Genomic DNA, 8,489 nt, shown 5'->3' with positions numbered 1-8,489 from the left:
GTTTTCCAGCAGTCGGGAAAACAAGATTCGTTAAGGCATTTATTGTAAAGTTTGGACAGAACTGGAGCAACCTCGGCAGAGCATTTTTTTAATAGCACAGCCGGGATGAGATCTGGTCCACATGCTTTAGAGGTGTCTAGGTTTTTTATAATAGCATGTACCTGAGAAGGGGTGATTTTCAAGTCGTTAAGTGTGGCGTCTGTTCGCAGAGGAAAATCAGGGAGTGAGTGGTGTACCGAGTTCAGTGTGGAGTTTGAGGCAAACCGACTGGCAAGCAGATTAACCTTGTCAGTTGCCGTGCAAGCAACCTCATGATTGTTTGTTCGTGGGGGAATAATTGACTGTCCATTATTAACTACGCTGTTGTAGATTTTCCAAAAATCCCGGGTTCCTAATTTCTGTGCTTCGATGCGCTTTCTGGTGGTTTCAGAGTAATCTGACTTAGCTGTGTCTATCACTCTCTTACAATTATTTCTAGCTTCTATAAACTTCTGTTTATTTGAGCTGGACTTATGTCGGTTGAATCTGCGGAACGCATGCTGCCTTTGACAAATGGCAGCTGCACAAGCAGAAGTAAACCATTGGGGGGAGTGGGGCTTGCTATAGTATTTACGTGCGGGAACATGTGCTTCAATAGCAGTTTTGAACCATTCAGTTGTCTCATTTGCACACTGTTCCGCTGGAAGAGTAAAGATATTTTGCCATGGGGCATCTCTGATGAGCTCCCCGATGGCTTCCCAATCAGCCTTTTTGTAATACCTCGTTGTTTTGAGTAGTGGGTCTTCAGTTTTAGGGCGAGAATTAAGGCTGATTTCTACCATTATCACAGCGTGATCAGCATTCCCGAGTGGGCTATGGGCATTTGTTGTACAGTCATTGGGAACTGTTGTCAGAAAGAGATCTAGAAGTGAGGCATGTTGATCGTGCTGGTCTGGGAAACGTGTCGGAAATGTAACCATCTGAGATAGGGAATGAGATATAGAGAAGCTATATGTGGCGCTACCAGCTACGTCTGTGTGATTTGAGAATCCTAGCCAGTTACTGTGGTGGACATTGAAGTCACCAAATACATGTATTTGTGCGCTAGTATCGAGGGAGAGTGCTATATCTATGCTGTCTGAGACTTTGTTTATTAGGGTACAGTCTTGGTTTGAGGGAGAGCGGTAGAGAAAATATAAGTAGCTAATATTGTGTTGCATATTTAGTCTGAAGCACATAAAGGCCTGGCCCTCTGATTCTAGTTTTATTTCTCTAGTTAGGGGGAGGGTGTTTCGAATATAGACTCCAAGTCCATGCATATGTCTGTCCGAATCCTTACGGTAGAGTGGGAGATAACCAGGCATGTTAAAGTGGTTAGAGGGTATGGAGGAGTGAAGGTTAGTTTCACTTAATGCTAAGATATCCGAGGTGTTTACAAGGAGAAATGACTCAACATCATCTAAGTTAGTTCTAAGCCCGCGGATATTAGTAAATGCAAGCCTCAAGGGAGGAGGCAGGTTGGTTTTCTTTGAGTTTGGTCCTGGTTTAAACGTAACTTTTGCTTGAGCTGTCATTTCATTTTATTTTATTTAAAAGTTTCAGTTAGGGTGGATGAGTGAGGGGGTGCTGGACAAGTAGTTGTGCAGAATACCAGACATGCAATACAAGTAGACCATCAGCTGTCCTCACCCACAGGATTGTGGCCTCAGGAAAGCCCACCGGGGATGAGTGCAGGGTCCCTTTCCATGCGCGACATGGCACTACAAACATCCCGATATTTTACAACTGTTGATGGAGCAGCCGCTCTAAGCGCTACCAAAGAGTTAGGGCACCTGTACTATCAGTCGGAAACAGCAGCCAGGAACTGTCAATCCGGTACCCTCAATCCATTAGGCAAAGCCAGCCCAGTCCAACTGCACTGACATATATGGCACTGAAGACCCCCACTGTGTCCAGTTTAGGGGGATGGGATGTGGCAGGAGTGGAGAAAAGCGGCGTTCATTACCCTAGTCAGGAAACAAGGTCAACCACTGGGTGATTCAAGCGAGTCCCTGTGATAGTACCTCTACGCCTGGCCAATAGGCAAAGAAGGAGTATGAAAGCCGAGCGATAGACAGAGTCTATCTCCTCCTTAAGCAGTTTAGGTTTGCCAACCGGTGATTTGTTTGAATCACCAGCTCTAGGAAGGTTGTCGTCCAGGACTGAAGAGACCTCCCTCCCCTAGGTTTAGTTTCAGAGTTTTCCTTCTCCTAGACGGATGGCCTGGGAAGACCTACGGGTCCATCAGCTCCGAGGGGGTTCGCCCCGCGCCTGGGTTCTAATCCAGGTATTTCTGCGACCCCGCATGGGTAGTTAATATTTATTGGTTATTTAGGTTAATATCTCCTGAAAAAACGGGCATTTAGGTTAGTTTCTACAGAAGATTTTCACTCCTCAAGTGTGGTTTAAAAAGGGCATTATTATGCTGTCCATTTTAATTTATACTGAGAGAGGGTATACGTAAAAATTCATGCAGTGGAAACAGTTAAATTTGCTACAGTATTGGATCGAGAGAGTCGAGTTAATGTATGGTTAGATATAGTTTTGTAAGTTTAGCAATGTATGGTTAGATATGGTTTAGTAGGTTTAGGATTAGGATAAAGTGTTAGAGTATGATCTACTTTCTATTAGAAATTCTGATTTGGTGCCCAAACCGGACATTTAGTAAGACTGTATATATATATATATATATATACGAAGATATATATATATATATATATATATATATATATATATATATCTTCGTATATATATATATACAGTATATATACGAAGATATATATATATATATACGAAGATATATATATATATACGAAGATATATATATATATATATATATATATATATATATATATATATATATACGAAGATATAATTTTATGCGTGAATTTTCAGTATTTATTTCAACAGAGCTCAATACATAGGTAGAGCTAGGTATATATATCAGGTTGACCAGAAAGTTCTTGCGGTTTTTAATTTTTAAATTCAGATGGACATATTTCGGCACAAAAATTTTATTGATCGATTAAGCACCATCAGAATCAACAGGATTTTGTCAACGCAAAACATGTTTATTTATGCCAGTAACGTAAAAATCTTGCGTTCTGATGACGATAAAGTCGTTGAAATCGTTGTTTATATCGTTAAGGTTTTCGAAGCATTTCTTACACAAAAAGTTGATTGAAAAAGTAGTAAGTCGGCAGGTGGCAAGTCTGGAGAGTATAGCAGGTGAGGTAGAGTTTTGTAGCCTAATTTGTTCAACTTCTGCGGTGTCGGTTTAGCAACGTTCGGTCAGCATTGTTGTGGAGGAGAATTGGCCCTTTTCTGTTGACTAATGCTGGATATTGTTGCCGATGTTTCTGATGCATTTCATATACGAGGGGCGTGCAATAAGTAATGCCCCTGACCCACTTTCAGTTGTCTGATCTTGCTGAAATTTTGCATGTCCAATGATTTATATATTTACGGGTTATGTAGAAAATTACAGCTCTGAACTAATTGTGGTTTCTGTTTTACAGATGTTTGAACTGAGTCAGGTGTGAAATGGAGCCTGTTGAATGTCGAGCAGTGATCCGATTTTTGTATTTGAAAGGACGCACACCACAGGAGACTTTTGATGAAATGAAAGAAACTTATGGTGATAATGCCCCATCATATGACCTTGTAAAACGCTGGCATCGTGAATTCAAACATGGCCTGAAGTCTGTGGAAACAGCTCCCAGACCTTTCGCCCCACTTCTGCCATTGATGAGGCATCTGTCCGTCAAGTTGAGGCTGCCATTTTGGAAGATCGGCGTATTACTATTCACTAAATAGCCCAAGATGTCAAGATTAGTACAGGGTCTGTAGAAACTATCATTCATGACCATTTGCATATGCATAAGGTGTTCCTAGGTTGCTCACACCATTCCAGAGTTCTCGAGGATGTATTTGGAGATGTGCCAAGAAGATGAGTAAAAGTTTTTCAAAAAACTGATTACACAGGATGAAACCGGGGTCAAACACTATGATCCAGAGACCAAAGCCCAGTCAATGCAGTGGAAGCACTTGAACTCACCACCTCCAAAGAAGGCAAGGGTGCAGCCCTCCGCTGGCAAAGTCATGCTCACAGTCTTCTGGGATCAGGACGGAGTAGTGATGACAGATTTCCTCACAAAGGGTACCACAATTACAAGAGCCTATTATGCTTCACTTTTGGGGAAATTAAGGGAAGCTATCAAAATCAAGAGGCGGGGCGAGATCAGCAAAGGTACCTTCCTCCTGCAGGACAACGCTCTGGTCCACAACTCGCATGTCGGCAGATCAAAAGCACAGGGATGTGGCTATTAAATCCTCCCCATCCTCCCTACTCTCCTGACCTTGCACCCTCTGACTTTCACCTCTTCCCAGCCATGAAGTTGTTTTGGAAAGGAAAGGGTTTCCCAGATGATGCAGCCTTGATTTCTGAAGTCACGTCGTGGTTGGAGGATCAGCCTGGGGTGTTCTACAAAAACGGTCTCCAGAGTTGCATCAAACGATTGGAGAAATGCATAACTCTGGGTGGTTCCTATGTAGAGAAAGACTAATAACTGTGCCAAGTCTCGTTGCTCTACTGCTATGGGAAGTTGGTCAGGGACATTACTTATTGCACGCCCTCGTATTTGTCGAGAGTACTCCGTTGTAATGATTTGGCCTGCATTCAAAATACTGTAATGGGTGAGACCGGTCGCAAACCACTAAACCGTCAGCATGACTTTCTTTTGGTGCGACTCTCGCTTCAGGAAGTGTCGTGGAGCTTCGTTGGCGTTTAACTATTGAGCTGAGCGGTGCTGGTTGTCGTAAATAAATCACTTTTTATCGCAAGTTACAACCCGGTCGAGAAATGAATTGTTCTTTTTTGCGCAAAAGAAGGGAAGATGACACTTAATAAACACACTTCTTTTGGTTCAATTCGTGAAGCACCTATTTATAATTTTTTTGCCTTTTCGATCTTTTTCAAGTGCTTGAGAATCATCGTATACGTTACATCTAATTCGAAAGCAAGTCCTCGAACAGTTGTGCGTTGATTGGCTTCGATAAAGGCTCTTAACTGATCGTTTTTAACATTCGATGGCCGATTACTACGCTCATCATTTTCAAGACTCTCGTAACCACCACGAAATTTCTTAAATCAGCATTGTGCTGTGTGCTCAGTAGTGGTTGCTAAGCAAAAAGCTTCGTTGATATCGCGAGCTGTTTCAGCAGCTTTTCGGCCTAACTTGAATTGAAATACGAAAAGTGTGCGAATTTGCTTTTTTTCATCTTTTATTCAACGTTCTTAAAAGAAGACATTATTATCTGAAAACAATTGTAATTTAAATGATTAGGTTTAGCGAAAAACGCCCTTTAAAATGATATACAAAGTAAAGGTATTATACCGAAAACTTAGTTACAAATACATCATTTGAAATCAAAATTAAAAATTCCGCAAGAACTTTCTTGTTGACTTGATGTGTCTATATATATATATATATATATATATATATATATATATATATATATATATATATATATATATATATATATAATGGGCGGAAGTCTCTCGAGAGCTCTTTCAGCTATCATCTCATCAAGAGAAAATAGATTGCGTAAAATGATAATACTATGTCGAAAGTAAAGAGTTCTGATGGGGAACTATTGAATGTGCCAAAGATACGGGGACACTAAAATAAAGTTTATTAACGTTTAAAAAAACGATTAAAATATTGGCACAACGAGGGGGAAAATGTGAGAAAAGATTCAAAGTTCCCCAAAGAGAAACAATGCGTTAGATGCTTCTTTCTGTCGGCACAAAGAAGGTTTCCACACCGCAATAGAGACAGACTCCAACATCTTTAAATGGTTTCTGGAGTCCGCTCTATGTAGCACCTCGAACCATTCTATTTTATATCTATCGGCACAGCACGGGTTGTCAACCAAACACTGGCCAATAGCAGAGTCCAAGGCTGCAGAAGGAGGGAGACTACAAGACCCCACCCTCCCTTCTCTGATCTTCGATGGAACATGCTGGTTTATACGAGTCAAAAGATGCAAGGATGTTCGCCCAACATAACCAGCATCGCACTGGCATTTTGATTGATATACAATATTGCTATTTTGGATGTAAGGCAAACTATCCTTGCGAAAAGAAGGAAATGCAGGTCTCGTAGTATATACCAAACGTAAGGACACAGGATATAAACAATCATAAATACTTCTGCGAATCTGTTTGGAAAGTCTGTTACTCTTTTCCTCAATCCACGGTACTTTTAAATAAACCGGGCATTTCAAAGGTCCAAACTTTGTATATATATATATATATATATATATATATGTACTAAGAGAGAAAGATAAATAAAGTTTAGTCTGGGATTAAATAAGGAATCCTATGATGTCCTGGCTTCTAGCTTATAACACCATTTCTTTTTTATTCTTTATTCTTTTATATTATCTTAACATTTTGGTGCAGGGTACAGGATGTATTTCATATTGTTCGATTGAATAAAGATATAATAAAATGTTATTAATGTCACTTATTTTCGGTAAAATTTATACTCTTTAACTTCTTGTCGACAAATCAATCACATCAGTAAAATGTCAAATATTTGGCGAGTATAATTTTGTTAGTGGAAACCGAGAATAAAAAAGATAGGCGTGAGCTTAGTGTGCTTGAAGATTAGATTGATCTTGCGAGGGGTCGGTAGTAGCGAAGATTATGTCACACGGATAAAAGTGTGAGGAATTGAAAGAGGCGAGAGTTTTGTGGTGAGAACACGTGCGTTCAGAAATGTCCTAATAAAATTAATTATTAACTAATAATTACTTCCTTATCACCCTCGATCCGTTGGCTAATGATTGAGAACCGACGATCCAAGGAGAAAATAGCTCTTCTTTTCATCAACCGTTATCTCTTATTTGTCCTTATTGTCAGTTAATGAACGAACTTGTTCGTAGACGCGGTTTCCGCAGTTGGGCAGTATCACATTAAGGAACGCATGCCCGAACGAACAACTAGCAAGGCATATTATGAACGATCGTATATATTTTTACAGGGTAGCCACCACTTATCAAGGATTGAAGACCACTTGAGGATAAGGGTTAATGCGTGTAAGGTGGTTAGTGAGACTATAACTTAGTGATCAGTAGTGCTGGAAATTGAGTAGAATTTAATTATTTTAAAGAACAAGAATTTGTTTACATTGAACTTGAAGACGATCATGTTATAGTGAGCTGAAAAACAGGCCTGCGGTACAGCGTTTCACCGGCGGGTTGTTCTAGAAATGAAATTTGTTCATGAAATTTGCGTTTTGACTTAAGTGCAGACAAAGTGTGAGAGCGTTTGTTGCGAATGCTTTTCAGGAGGACCATAGATTGAAGCTCAGTCGAACACTTTCTATAAAAATAACGATAGAGCAGCGATAGACCAGCCATGTTTCTCTTGTGAAAAAGAAAAGATTGCAAGACGAAAAGGATATCACCTACTAGGTTTCGAAGGTGGTTTTGAACCCTAAGGCAGGAAAGGGTTCTCTGAGTATCTTCCCACTCCCAGATGTGGCAACGATATTCTATTTTTATATGGTTGTGACACGACATTAGAACGATAGGGGGAGGGTATACATAACAACTGTGAATTCCTTCTCCAACACCCGAACCTCATTAGTAATGTTTAAATTATTTTGCTTTTGATTCCAGTAATTTTCAAGTTATAAATAAAATATCGTGTAGTAAAACGTATTTTATTTTTTATGAATAGGAAATATGGGAAGCATAGATGCAGGCATCACGCAAACGTTAGCCATATAATTTAGTAGCAATATATCTTGATTTTAATCTCCATAAAATGAACATAAAAGCAGTGAAACTCTGTTATATTCAGGGAATTCATTCTACCTGTCGTTGAGCGCGTATTCTTGAATTTATATATCAAATTACTTTCACAATCAAATAACGCCACATCCCACACGAACCATGAAAGTCACAGACCGGAAGTCCTAGACTCGGATTTTTAGAACTCAGTATTCGAGCTTTTTATTATTGTCATCAAAATATGTTGCAAATGTGTGACATTAAGCTTCTTATTATTGTCACCGAAACATATTTTGCAAATGTGTAGCCAAATAAAGTTTGTATAAATAAGAGTCGTTCGAATCGTGTAATCGGCTGAACAGTTATCTTTCGCACTGACTATTCCATTAAGATGAAACATACGAACGTGAGTAATAATTAAAAAAAATATTTTTATTAAAATTATTATTTAGAGCCGTCTTTCGGATAGGCACATTTAAGCCGTAAAATCCAAGCAAAAATATTAAGCAAAAGGAGAAGTTTCTGTTCACATTAAACATTGTTAAGACAGCTGACTAAATTGGCCGGTTTAAGTGACATACAGTGACAGCAAAAAGAAAGTCTGCGCTTGTAATTTTTTCAAAAAAGTTATTTTTTTTACATTGACGTGAACACTAGAATATTTCAAT

This window comes from Euprymna scolopes, chromosome 17 (assembly GCF_053919585.1).
Source record: "Euprymna scolopes isolate OS-2025 chromosome 17, ASM5391958v1, whole genome shotgun sequence".
NCBI classification, from domain to species: domain Eukaryota; kingdom Metazoa; phylum Mollusca; class Cephalopoda; order Sepiida; family Sepiolidae; genus Euprymna; species Euprymna scolopes.
This window is presented reverse-complemented; position numbering follows the sequence as displayed.